At 33.2% G+C, this 13,609-nt stretch overlaps 1 protein-coding gene across 1 annotated transcript in view; it reads right to left on the bottom strand.

The window, feature by feature from the left end:
• Positions 1 to 13,609, bottom strand: part of LOC149419440 (uncharacterized) — a 138,042-nt gene that overhangs the window by 94,698 nt on the left and 29,735 nt on the right. The window lies entirely within an intron of this gene.

Genomic DNA, 13,609 nt, shown 5'->3' with positions numbered 1-13,609 from the left:
CGCCGATGCCTCTAGTCGGTGACGGTAAGAACATCGTGACTATAACGCTGAAAGGAATTGGTTTCATCGCAGGTATTATCTTGTAATACTCGTTATGTCGAAGCACTTAGAAGGAGGGTCGCAAAGTTTTGTGAATTTCAATTTCAAGAGAATATTTCAACGTAATTTAGCAGAAATTTTGACTAACTTCATAATAAAGCTTTAAATTCCATCGTTTATCTGTTTCTTTACTCTAAAGCTCTAGAGGATGCAAATTACAAGTCCGGCAAAGGCTAATATAAATCTATTAATACCAAATGGATTTTCAATATATTAAAATATTTATAGTATATTTGCACTTCGTTTAACAGTCGAAGATATTTAAACTATCGCCCTGGTGAATAGAAAATGTGCATATAATCTGATTGCCTAGTTAATTTTACCATTCTCTTTTAGGTTTCTACACCATCTTCCTTACGTTAGAATCCGATCAAATTAACCCAAGTTATCCCAATTTTACGAAAATACTCAAAACACACAAAACGAGCGACGTAAATCAAAAGAATTCCAACTAATCCTCAAAAAATAAATACATTTGGACAAAGAATCTTCGGAGATTGTACATATAAACTATACAATAATAACTCAACAAATCAAGACAAATAAAAAGTATAAATCTATACGAAATCGCCCCTAAACAATGGATATTCAATAGTATTCAAAGGTCGACCAATAACCAGTGAACTCACGAATCACAACACACAAGACGCGACACAAGTCTCGCGAATTTCATAAAAAAATTATATTTATAATTTATTTCATTTAGAACTTTGGATGGTGAGTAATATTGTACAAGTAAATACATGGTTTTATAGGATATTCTATGTTAAATGTATTGGTAAACCGTAGAGCAGGGGTGCTCAAACGGTCGATCGCGAGTGCTTTTTGAGTCGATCTCGAGAAAAATTTCCCATTTTTATGCCTTCTTTTTTATTATTTATTTGTAGCTTGTAGCGGACTGAGTTACTGAACGGAGTGTTCTGGAACAGCTGGCAAATTTCGTATTCGCTGTGAGCTGAGAAAGTTCCACGTGCCGCGGAGCGCGGGTATGCACTGTCTCTGGACCTTTCCACTGAGTGCCGATATATATACTGGGCTGTGGGAGCAGAATAGTGGGAGTCAGTAATCAGTCAGTCAGTTTTTGACAATGATTCCTCTGAAAGGAAAGACTCGTGGCGAAGATATATATGACGTTTTCTTCAATTTTGTAACAAACTATAAGCTACCAATATATAAACTAGTGTGCATTACAACCGATGGAGCGCCAGCAATGACTGGAAACAAAAATGGTTTTGTGGCATTGTGTCGAGCTAACGACGATTTACCTTAGTTTTTCTCATTCCATTGCTTTATTCATCAAAAAGTTTTGTAACAAATAATTATAAGCAATAATTAGTCATCCGAAATACTAATACAAATTGAAAATATCTCCCGAGTAAAAATAAATGCCGCCAACGGGAATTAAACCCATGCCTTCTGATGTCCGGTCAGGTGCTCTGTATCCACTGAGCTATGTCGGCTAATTTCCAACCCGCCAAATGATTCAATATATACTAGTACCTCAATCAACAATTACTGCTTATTATATTTTTTCATCTGTAAACAACCAACTTTATTTTTGTAGGAAAGGCTTTGTTAGTGCTAAATTTCTCACTAAATGGCGTCGAGACATATGATCTCTTCATTTATTGGTGAAATAATTTTGAATTGTCAAATATAATTATTATTATTAGATATATAATTTAAAAAATAATAACAATTTTTGTGTTCAAAAGTACTAAACATGAAGGAGATTATGGACATAGCAATAAAAATTGTGAATTCCATCCGTGACCGTAGCTTGCAACGACGGATCTTCAAATTACAGTTAGAAGATAGTGAATCTGCTGAACACACTGATCTAGTTCTTCATACGGACGTCAGGTGGTTGAGTAGCGGAAAATTCCTAGAAAGGTTTCAAGAATTATTGCCCGAAATAATAAATTTTCTGGACGAAAGAGGTGATGACACTCAGATGCTGAAAAATGGAAAATGGCTGACTGATTAAGTTTTTTTGACAGATATTACAATGCATTTAAACACCATTAACTTGGAGCTTCAAGGTAAAGGAAAAACTATTATTGAGATGATTAGCGCAATAAACGCATTCAAAAGTAAATTGCAACTTATAATAGATCAACTGAAAAAAGAAGAAACATTTTCCGTCTTTGAAAACAAGGATTCCTCAGTTGAATTTTGATATTTATAAGGGAGAGTTATCAAATATTTTGGGTGAATTCGAAAGACGTTTTTATGATTTCAGTAAATTGGTAAATATCGCATCTTTTATGAGTTACCCTTTTTTGTGTAAAAACATTTAGGGATCTGCTACTGAAATAGCAAGTCAGTTTAACATGGACTCATCTTCTGTTGAAAATGAGGTATTGCAGATAATATCAGATTTACATCTCATAGACAAAAATCCTGTTTTATTCGAATATTCCATCAATAACATAGCTTTAGAAAGAGTCACGGAAATGAAAGATCTTGGAATTATTTTGGACGAAAAACTAAGTTTCACCAATCATGTCCATCAAATTGTGAACAAAGGTATGAAAACACTAGGCTTCGTATTAAGAACAACTAAAAACTTTAATTCTTTACAAGCCATTAAACTATTATACGTATCTCTAGTAAGAAGTCTAATTGAATATAACTCAGTAGTTTGGTCTCCATCTTACAAAATTCACATTAACAACATTGAGCGAATACAAAAAAAATTTCTACGTTTTATAAATTTTAAATTAAATATCCCTGTCGAAGACTTGAAATACAATTTCTTATTAAATACTCTAAAAATACATACATTAGAAGATAGACGTAAAATAAACGATTTAACGTTCTTATTCAAAATACTTAACTCTAAATTCGACTGTTGTGAACTCCTGCAACTTATAAACATACATAGGCCCACAGTAACAACACGACAAAATACAATATTCTACAGCAGCACACATAAGCGTAACTACATTGCCCACTCTCCGATACAACGACTTCACACCATGGGAAATCATTACTTGGGTGATGTTGACATATTCAATACCAACTTGGCAAGTTTTGTGGATCATTTAAAACATTTATTTCATCAATACTCCTAAACACATCATGTAAACCTACAAATAGCTGTAATTTTCTGTTTTTGTTTCTTGTGTTTGTATGTCTTGTTGCATAGCTTTTATCAAATGTAATTTTTTTTTTTGTAACTTTTAAAGTATCTGTCAAATTAAAATTATGTATACTACCAACCATGTAAAAGCCCTCTGGGCGTAAAATAAATAAATAAAAAAATAAATAAAATAAATAAAAAAAACATCTGATACGAAATTCTGGTATTTTATATCTGAAGATAAATATCAGAATCTAAAGCAAATCGCCCTTCAGTTGACGGCAATGTTTGGGTCAACATACTTGTGCGAGTCTGCATTTTCTGAAATGAACATAATTAAGTCAAAATATCGCAATCGACTAACTGACGAACATATGTCATCGTGCTTGCGATTAGCACTCGGTTATTACGTACCATCGTATGAAAAGTATGCTGAGGACATGCAGTGCCACGCTTCAACATCCAAAGTCATTATTTAGTTAAGTTTAGAAACTAGAACTCGTTCGCTTTTGTTAGAACCAATAAACTTGCAATTTTGAATAAATATAAGTTTTTTCATTGACTTTTTAGTGCAGACCTACCTTGACTAAAAAAAATGCATATTGCGAACTAATTTCTGTCGTTCCTCCAAATTCTATGTGGATTCGTGGCCATGCAATTATGCAACGTCCCTATATATATACACTTATACCTGCGCCACGATACACCTACATAGACGAAAATCCTGCATCACGCATACTTCCAGCCTCTCAGAGTCAATCGATCGGAATCTAATAACATTGAGGTAGATCGCCAGCAGTTCAAGTTTGAGCACCCATGCCGTACAGCATATTAATTAGTTTTGCTTAAAATTCTGCCTCAATACAGGTTCGTCTAGTAAAATTCTGCCTTGATACAGGTTCATCTAGTAAAATTCAGCCTCAATGCAGGTTCTCCTAGTAAAATTCTGCCTCGAAACAGGTTCATCTAGAAAATGTTTGCCTCAATAAAGGTTCGTAAAGGCAAGCTATGTCCAACTTAAATATACCTACTGTTATTACCGAGCTATTATGTATTTTTCTATTACATCTAATGATACTTTAATTAGTATGTGTGTATGTTTATATTTTTGTTATGTTTTGATTACAATTAATAAAAATAAATTGTTGAATACCGCCATCTTAAAGGTGAATTTGGATGTTGTGTCTGGAGAATAGCTAACTTCATGGCATTACAAGCATTAACTCCATATTATATCACCTTACCTTACCACCAAATAAATGAAAGAGAAATAATTTTCGGCCACAAAAATTGGAGAAACTACCTACCAAAAACTAAAGACGCTAACGTGAACTAACACATATAACACTTGTTTTTTATTCTAAAAAAAAGTCTAATATTTTCTACTGATATTTAAAAATTTCATAAGCTGACTGTTACGGTGGGTAAAATAAATTCAATAAAATTTGTTTACTGTGTGCGTAAAATGTATTCTTTATTCTTTAAATATGTAATTGGGTGTTGTTTTATATTAAAAAAGTGAAGTCCCTGGCGTTGTCAGGGCTTTAAACAAGGTTTTTTAAAATCAGACATGTAGCTCGTGGACAGTAATGTTTCTCTTATTTTAAACATCTATGGTCTTACTAAAAAGCGTTGTGAAAATTTTATTCAATTGATAAACGACCGTGTATGTGAAAACATTACTAATTGAAACAATAGAAAGAAACTGACATAAAATATTTTATGGAAAGATACATAAGATGTATACATCGCTTGTCCAGTCACAGGGGGTTGTTTATCTGTTGTATAAACTTGAAACAACAATAATTTGTCCAAGAAATTTTAATGTTCTATATTTTTCTTCATTTTCAAGATGTCCTAAAAACAAAAACCGTTTAAAAAACTAGATAAAATATTTTAGTTTAAAACATGAAAAAAAATCTAATAACAAACATTTGTGATTAAAACGTCGAAAACTTTCACAGAATTCAAAATACTCAATTCTTTATTTTAAAAAAGTAACAAAAAAATCGTTACTTCATTTTTTTCTCTTTACAATTAAAATTTTTAATATTAATTCCCAGGGGATAATCAAAAAATATACATTTCGGCACAATTTGAACCATGATTTTTTATCATTTATATTTTAATACCTATGCAAAAGGCATTTATGTTATAAAAAGATTACTTACATGGAAATTTTTAAAAATTCACGGGGTAAAAGTCAATTAAAAAATAATATGTTCCAAATAACCTCTTTTTTCCGGTAACATGAAAGTATATTCACAATGTGACATTATTAATGGATAAAAAGTAACCTTTTCTGAAGAAAAGTAACCCAGATAATAGTAAGTATATTAAAATATACTGACATAATAGTGAACTGGTCATTAGAAAAGAAATTATTAACGAAAACATGTTTTAAATCACACATTACAAATCACAAATCAGAGTTTTAATTTTCCTACGAAAAACATACGCATGTCGCCTTAGGCGCATGCGTGATTCTGCCAAAGAGATATGTTGTCAGATCTTACGCAGCCAATTAAATAATTTTTTATTAGTAATAATCCAAATTATAAATTGTATAGTCCTTGTACTATGTGTAACAAAAACAATGTTTGACGGTTGTGAAGTGATTATTACGAAGGCTGCAAATGTGTAAAATTAAATCACTAAATGAAATTTCTGCTTTAAGGGGTGAAAAAATGGGTTGGGATTGCACATTTAAAATCTCACATAGACAGTGAACTTCCTCCTGTATTGAAGATCAAGAGTTCGAAATTCTAATTTAAGGGGTGGGAAAAGGAGACAGGGTTTGTTTTTGGAAATCTCACGTATACATTTACATTTATCTTCCTCTTTTTTTTTAAATTCAATCAATGTCGGATTCAAACAGTCGATTCGTATAAAAAAGCAAATCTACTCTGCCGGACGTGATGGGAAATACTTATTTTATTTTTATTTTGTTTATTGCAGAAACAAACAGTACATAATTACATAGATGACAATAGTTACAAAATTATAAAAGTTAGTACAATAATTGGTACCAATGACATGTTGCTGACATATATGCATATGAGGTATATTATACATTTTACGGTTAAGTTACATTTTTAAGTTAAGTTAAATTAGTGTGCTGGGGAAGGAGAGAGGTGTGTGTGAGTGTTTGTGTGTGTGTACGTGTGCATGTGTGTCTGTGTGTGGTTGTATGTGTTATGTGGGCGAATTAAGTGTGCTAAAAAAGTTTTTCTTATATAGAGGGAGAGAATCAAAAAATATATCGGTGTTTGTGCTTGTTTGAATTGAGTTGAATGTTTGAAGGATACGAGAAATAGGGGAATTGGCTGCAGCGTTTGTATTATTACTAGTTGTGTAAAAAAGGTTGGTGTGTCGAGTTCTTTTAAATGGGGTGTTAAAATTTATTTGGGATAGAAGTTCTGAGCAGTCTATTTCGTTGTGTATTATTTTATGGAGAAAAGTCATGTCAGCTACCGTTCGCCTGGATTTCAGGGATTGGAGAGTGCAGATATAATTATTGTTGTATTTATAACCTAGGTACTTAATGAATTTATTTTGTATGCGCTCTATATTATTAACATAGTAAGTGTATTTGGGATTCCAGACAGGCGATGCATATTCCAGTGTACTTCTGACTAGTGAGGAATAAAGCATTACTAGCGTACGAGGATTTTTAAATAATTTACTCAGACGCAGTACGAAACCTAACATTTTGTAAGATCTGGTAGTGATTGAAGAAATGTGCGTATTAAATATAAGTTTACTGTCTACGTAGACTCCAAGGTCTTTACATTCGCTTTTTGAGATCACGGGTTCATCGCGGAGTGAATAGGGAAAGTTAATTATATGCTTGTTTCTGGTGAAGGACATGGTGTGGCATTTCGAAACATTGAGCCTTAAACCTTATACCTATAAATTTTGTGAAAATCACTGAAAAATAGTTTTGAACTGCCCTTGGATGATCGTGTTATAAACAATTTGAAGTCTGATATGGCTTTAGTGCGATACAAAATACTAAATTCCAGAAACTTTCTAGACGCCCTTTCCCTTGTTGCTCAGTTAAAATAATTGTAGAGCTGAGTGCGAGCGAGGTGGGTCGTTAATCGAGCAATGTTTTGCTGGCAGCAGACTACCCACAAAAGCTTTTTGTGATCGTAGCACTCACCCTCAGTTTTCATGTTTCGCCTACACCAATCTGAAACCACTCCATGCTAAAATATCGTAGAAATTGTTTCTAAATGGGACTAAATGCACGCAATCTACTCTATGTATAATGTAATATTGAAATATTTTCCATACATTGTTTTAATGTTTCAAAGCTAAAAATTAAGATTGTTTTTTTTCGGTAGATGTGTTGAATTTGTTATATGTTGCATTAAAAATAATAATTTGTTGTTATGCCTTGTATCATGGGGTTACTAAAAATATGCCGCAGTTAATTACAGTCTAAGTTATTAAAAGAAATAAAATGGCATAAATAATTTTTAAAATATTTTTTTACAAACTTACAGACTTGTGCAAATTATTAGACCAAACAAAATTTAGGTGTTTTTCATTTAAGGAAATTTTTATTATTCATCTAATTGTTTCATATTTAATTGGAGCTATGTTTAACTTTGTTTTTAATTGAAATAACAGCCGTGGCTCTCTTACAACAATGCCAAAGTTATCCACAAAAAGGCCTGGAAATAGCCCCTATCTGTGGCCGATTGTTAAGATATATTTTTAAAAAACATAATCACTCATCGAGGAGATCAGTACCAACAGCTGCAAACATTTCATTAAAGTATTAATATTTCATCAAAGTTTGAAAAAAAATTGTTCGAGTCTTGTATGGGATAAGTGAAGCCCGCAAAAATAGTGTAAATTCAACAAGACACCGGCACACGTGGACACTTTTATGCCAGAATTGTTCAGGTAGAGTCCAGTTTGTAATGGCAGTAGGACCAGACTTTATAAAACCAGTAGTAATGTTGTCAATAAAATAATGTATTATTTTTCCCGAGAGCTGTCAGATAAGGAATGACTGCTTATACCAGTCACTTTTCTATTTATTGTGAAAAATTGTACATTTCCCACACTCGTAAAAGTAAAAGTTAAGTACTATCTATTACTTCTAAATTTTAAAATGTTCTAAATGCAATATAGTACCTACCTAGTGGTATAGGCGTAATTATTGTAATACTTGTGATTATCCTTATTTCCTCATAGGACGCACGAGAGAGCAAAGTAGAAAAAAGGACATTTTTTTTAATGCCTGATAAGGCCGAAAATTCATTAAAATTAATTGCTTTGGTCTTAGCTTGAGGAAACGAGATAAAGATTGATAGTTTGATATGATATGATACTATATTATACAGTAAACAGATATGATAAGGATGTTATCAAAGGTTTGTCATCATAAAAATGTGACATGAGCAAATATGTTTATCACGTCCGATAGAAATCTAATAATCTGCACTTGTCTGTTGCGTGAGAAGCCTTGGGATTGTTTACGCAAGAACTTTTGGACCCAAGAAGATTAGTGAAACCAATAAAAGTTTTAAGAAATACGTGATTGGATAGTTAAAATATTGTGAATGTTTCAAAATGTATGTTTAGTTTCAAATGTGGCAGTAACGTTGTGGATAATAATAACACGAAGACCAACACAGATTGCTTCACTTATTATATGGATCAGTAAATAAGGGACTTGAGTGAAAAATATTATGGCTTAAAAATATATATTCATATTCATCAATAAACGCTGATTTGTTATATATTTAAAATGAAATTTATTAATCGTCATTAAAAAACGAATAAAACACCATCAAATAAGAACACAATTTGTTGGTACGACTGAATCTGCTAATTCTGACATCGCAACCAGTCTACGTAGTAATGCAGATTTTTAAAAACCATTGAATTGTTTGTTGGATGCGGTCATGGATGCATTTTGCACTTTGGTATAATACAATAACATTAGTGACGAGATACTAAAATTTTGCTTTGTATTCTTCAATGTTAACGCGTGTAATCTTAAGAATAAAAAGTGTCTCGACTGCCATACAAAATAAGCTTTTTGAGACGTCACACGTCACATCCATAGATTTGATACGATTTTGGGAGACGGGAAAAATTTTGAAGATTATTTTAACTTTGAACTCGTTTGTAAAACTAAAAAAGACTGGTATCTAAGCAAAGTCAAGAAAGTCATTAACGATAAAAAATTTAAAAAAACTTGAGTTCATTATTGAGCGTATTTGTTTGATCTAACAAATCAAAAAGAGTAGGTTGTGTGTGTAGATCTGAATACAAACTATTTTCATGCAAGTTCCATTTGTAATTAAATAGAAAATTGCCTAACTGCTTTATCTAGAACTGAACTTAATTACGACATGCCAAGGGGTTCATATGCCGGTTTACCGCTGGACTAATTATTTAGACGTGGAGTATGTCAGGTACGGGTTCCATGTAATGTAGTTTAGACATATGTACGTGCAACTGGGCTAGAGCGTACAAAGTAAACATGTGAAAGTCAGATTAATGCGGTACGCCACATAGAAAATACAATTTCCAACCACTTTTGAAGATTTGTCAAGTTCTGTAACTATTGTAGACAAATTTAAATTTCGCTCCCTACATTAACCCAGAATGCATTATGTGTAATCATGCTTTAGACACTGAAAATATAATGCACACTAGAAATGCCTTGCATGTAGTTTTGCAAAGTGCTTTTGGTTCTAGCCCATTTAGCAGGCGCTTGGTCCATTCCATTAAATTAGATCTTAGCGAAAATTTCACAATGATGATGAAACACAGTTCTATATTTTAAATTTGAACAAAGACTTCTAGATTATGAAATACGCCCACATCGCAGTTCTTGTTTTCTTCTATATTCTATGATTTTAGGTATTACCTAAATACGACGCAGGAGTGATTTATAGGTACATAACTATCCAGGAATAATAACACATCTCCACATTACAGCTTTCCTTTTGACTTGTGTTAGTTGGTTGGAAATATAATCTAAATTGAAAGAAATCAGTTTTCAATCAATCAGTACGGCTTCATAAAAGACAATGCAATTGCGGTTTTGTTCATTGACCTCGTTTGATCGATTTCACCAGAAGTATGGTTATAATTGACCTTGTTTGATCAATTTCACCAGAAGTATCGATATAATTTACCTTGTTTGATTAATTTCACCCAAAATATCTGTATAAATGCTCGTTAGATCAATTTCACCCGAAGTATTTGTATAATTAACGTTTTTTGATCAATTTCACCTGAAATATTTGTGTAATTGACCTTCTTTGATCAATTTTACCCTAAGTGTTTGAATAATTGACCTTACATTGGGAACACAATAATGCTTATAATACGCTTATATTGGTTAATCGCTTCAGTAGTCGTTGTAGAGAAAACCGCCAACCAAATTACGAAATCAGTACTGTCGCTTAGTAAGCTTCACTTTAATCACACTATTTGTTTAATATGCTTGGGGGAAAATAGCACACAACTCAATAGTAACGACGATTATGAACAACAAAAGCCGTCATTTGTAAACTGTCGCGATGGCACTGACTCGGTCACGTGACACTTCAAAATGCGTAGTACTGTACTTAAGTTGGCCTAATACATAATATCGGTGTGACGTACCCAGCCTATCAACGTGAAATAACATTACCCATTATCCCAAACATACGGCAGTGTAACAATAACTTTGTAATGTGCCATTGACAGCCTACTAAAGCAGTTAAAACTTTAAGCCAGAATGTAAGCCCTCAGGGCTACCGTTTTAATCGGGGGAATACTTGTTAATGCGTAGGTAATGATTACGACAAAAGTTGTGGAAGTGTTTCAGCTCGGCTATAATTTGAATGGATCGAAAATCATCGTATGAAAAAAAACTTGCCATCAATATTTTTACTACACAATAGGTGTACCCTGCCACGCATTGCTGTGGCTCAGTCTGTCTGTGCAGATAGAGGAATAATAGCGCGTGTTGCTTTAACGTCCAACAGATGGCGCTGTTTAAAAAACCTCTCCCTATCTGTCACAGATGATGTCTATATATAAAAAACGAGTATTCAAATGCAACGTTGAAAATTGAAAATCAATCGGTGAGGAAATTTTGGAGATGAAAGATTTTGAACAAACAAACATTTACATGTTTATTTTTATGTACATATTTTACAAGAAAATTATATTTAATCTAATGTATAAATAACATAGGTCACCCCAAGTGGTTCGGTACGTTTGGTGGCTTAGCAGGAGTGCCCGAGTTCATGGGGTGAGGTTTATATAGGTCTTGGCGGCGAATGCGTTTGCACATCTACTGCCTGGTGGGTTGGATCCGGAGAGGCTGGGAGACGTTTTGATATCTCCAGCCGGACTCTCTCTCAACCAATAGCCTTGAAACGCAGTGGAACGGATGGATTCATCCGTCACTCCTCGACACATTGACCACTAGATTTCTACTCACCCCTCATACCAAACAAAATACGAAAACTAGCCTACATCTTCAAGACGTTAAGAAATATATTGGACATGGTTACATTAAAAACTGTATACTATGCGCTTGTGCAATTAATGTTTTCATATAATGTTGTATGTTGGGGCTCTCGTCACCAGACTACCCTAGAGCCTTTAAATGTGGCACAAAAATTAATTTAAAAGTTTTTTGTATTCGTCACAGTTTTTATATAGTGTAAGTAAAATGATGTAAGTGAGGCAGTTGTACATAATACACTTTGAAATATACTCTGTAAATTTTATAACAACAGTGATACTGCCGAAAGATTATAACAAGTGCGCAACACTAGATTGGGTTCTTCTTTATGGTGCTGCCAGACGCAAAGCTCACATCAAAAGTTAATGTACAGCGCATCATCTTTTCTACCGACACACGACGCTATCAAATATTTCTTCCTATGGTAGGAGAGGGGGTCAGTTGAATTCGAGAGCGGCCGAGGAACATAATTTCATCTGTCAAAGTGATAACTTTACTTACTGACAGCTTGAGCACGTTTTCGAAATGGATGATACTTGTCGCCTATTGCTGGATCTGTTGGACAGCTCATCCTCAGATGATGATGCCGCCAACTATATAATTATAAATGCTATTTATAAACTTTTTAGATTTTAAACAATCTGCGCGTAAATAGCGCATTTTCACATAACCTGACATAACCTCTCCGTCGAATCAGGAAATTCGCAGTTCGCACGCCGATCGACGAAAGCGACATATAATAAATTATTGTAAAATAAACTTTCGTCCAAGCCGTCCAACTTTTATCAAAAAACCGAATGATATTACCATATAAACATACTGAGATTAAAAATATGATTAACTTTGAAAGGGCCAAAATTAGTTTACTTCAAATTCAAATATTGATTATATTTATATTTTAAATATATGTTAAGTATGTTTGCCAAATAAAGTTTTTTTTTTATGTTTCTAAATTTACTAGCACACATGACGATATGAGCTAACATAATAAATAAGAAATGCATTATTAGGCTGCTTATGTCATGGCTGTCAAAGGGAACACGGAACTTAGTCGGTAGCTCCGTAATTAAAATGACCCCCTCTCCTTTTTACGGCGGAGAGGGGGACGCATAACTTTTCAAATATCGCGTCGGGAGCGGTTACGTAAAATAAATTCGGTTAGCGAAGTTCAGAACCACACTTATAGCGCGTTATCTTTTTACGTGTGTCGGGTCTGTATGGGATTGTATGGCGAGCGCTATTGTGCTTTATATTATCTGTTGATGTGAGCTTTGCGTGTGGCAGCACCATCAATGTATCAGCCGGTGAATACCAGAACATCCTTTGGACAAAGGAGTTTTTCTTATAAAGGTCCGTTGTTTTATAATATGCTTTGTGAAAATTTCAAAATTATATATTCGTTCAATCTATTCGAGGAAATTTTCAAAAATTTCATTTTCAATATAATCCCTTGTATGTATTGTGTACTTTACTTATTTGATTAAATATAATTATGTTGATGTTCATCTCGACATAAGAATTCCCGAGTGAGATCAGCGGCGAAGGATTCTTTTGTAATGTACCATTTTATGAATGAATAAATAAATAAATACCTTTTCCTTCCCAGAACTATCTCTCTTTCCTTTCCCTAAAAAGACCCTCCACACAGTATTCGCAAAGATTACATAGGTCCTGAGGGATTTTTTTTTACTCTGGACCTTCTGTGGGGAGCTACTTTAAAAAACAAAATGTTTTCATCGGGTTTTTATAAACAGTCAAATTTAAAATATAAGTATTCCGAGGGAATCAAAATTTGATTATTTCGCTGCAAGACAATTGCATTAAAAATTAATATAAATAAATATATAGCAAATTCTTTCTGATACAAAAGATACATATTATTTATTAAATGAAAAAGTTTAAAAACATCGGCGTTTGAATACTTGTAATAG

The sequence above is a fragment of the Hesperophylax consimilis genome, chromosome 12 (assembly GCF_061612785.1).
Source record: "Hesperophylax consimilis isolate HC1 chromosome 12, BYU_Hcon_1.0, whole genome shotgun sequence".
NCBI lineage: Eukaryota > Metazoa > Arthropoda > Insecta > Trichoptera > Limnephilidae > Hesperophylax > Hesperophylax consimilis.
Note: the sequence above shows the minus strand (reverse complement) of the source record. Positions and strands in the feature narration are given on the sequence as shown.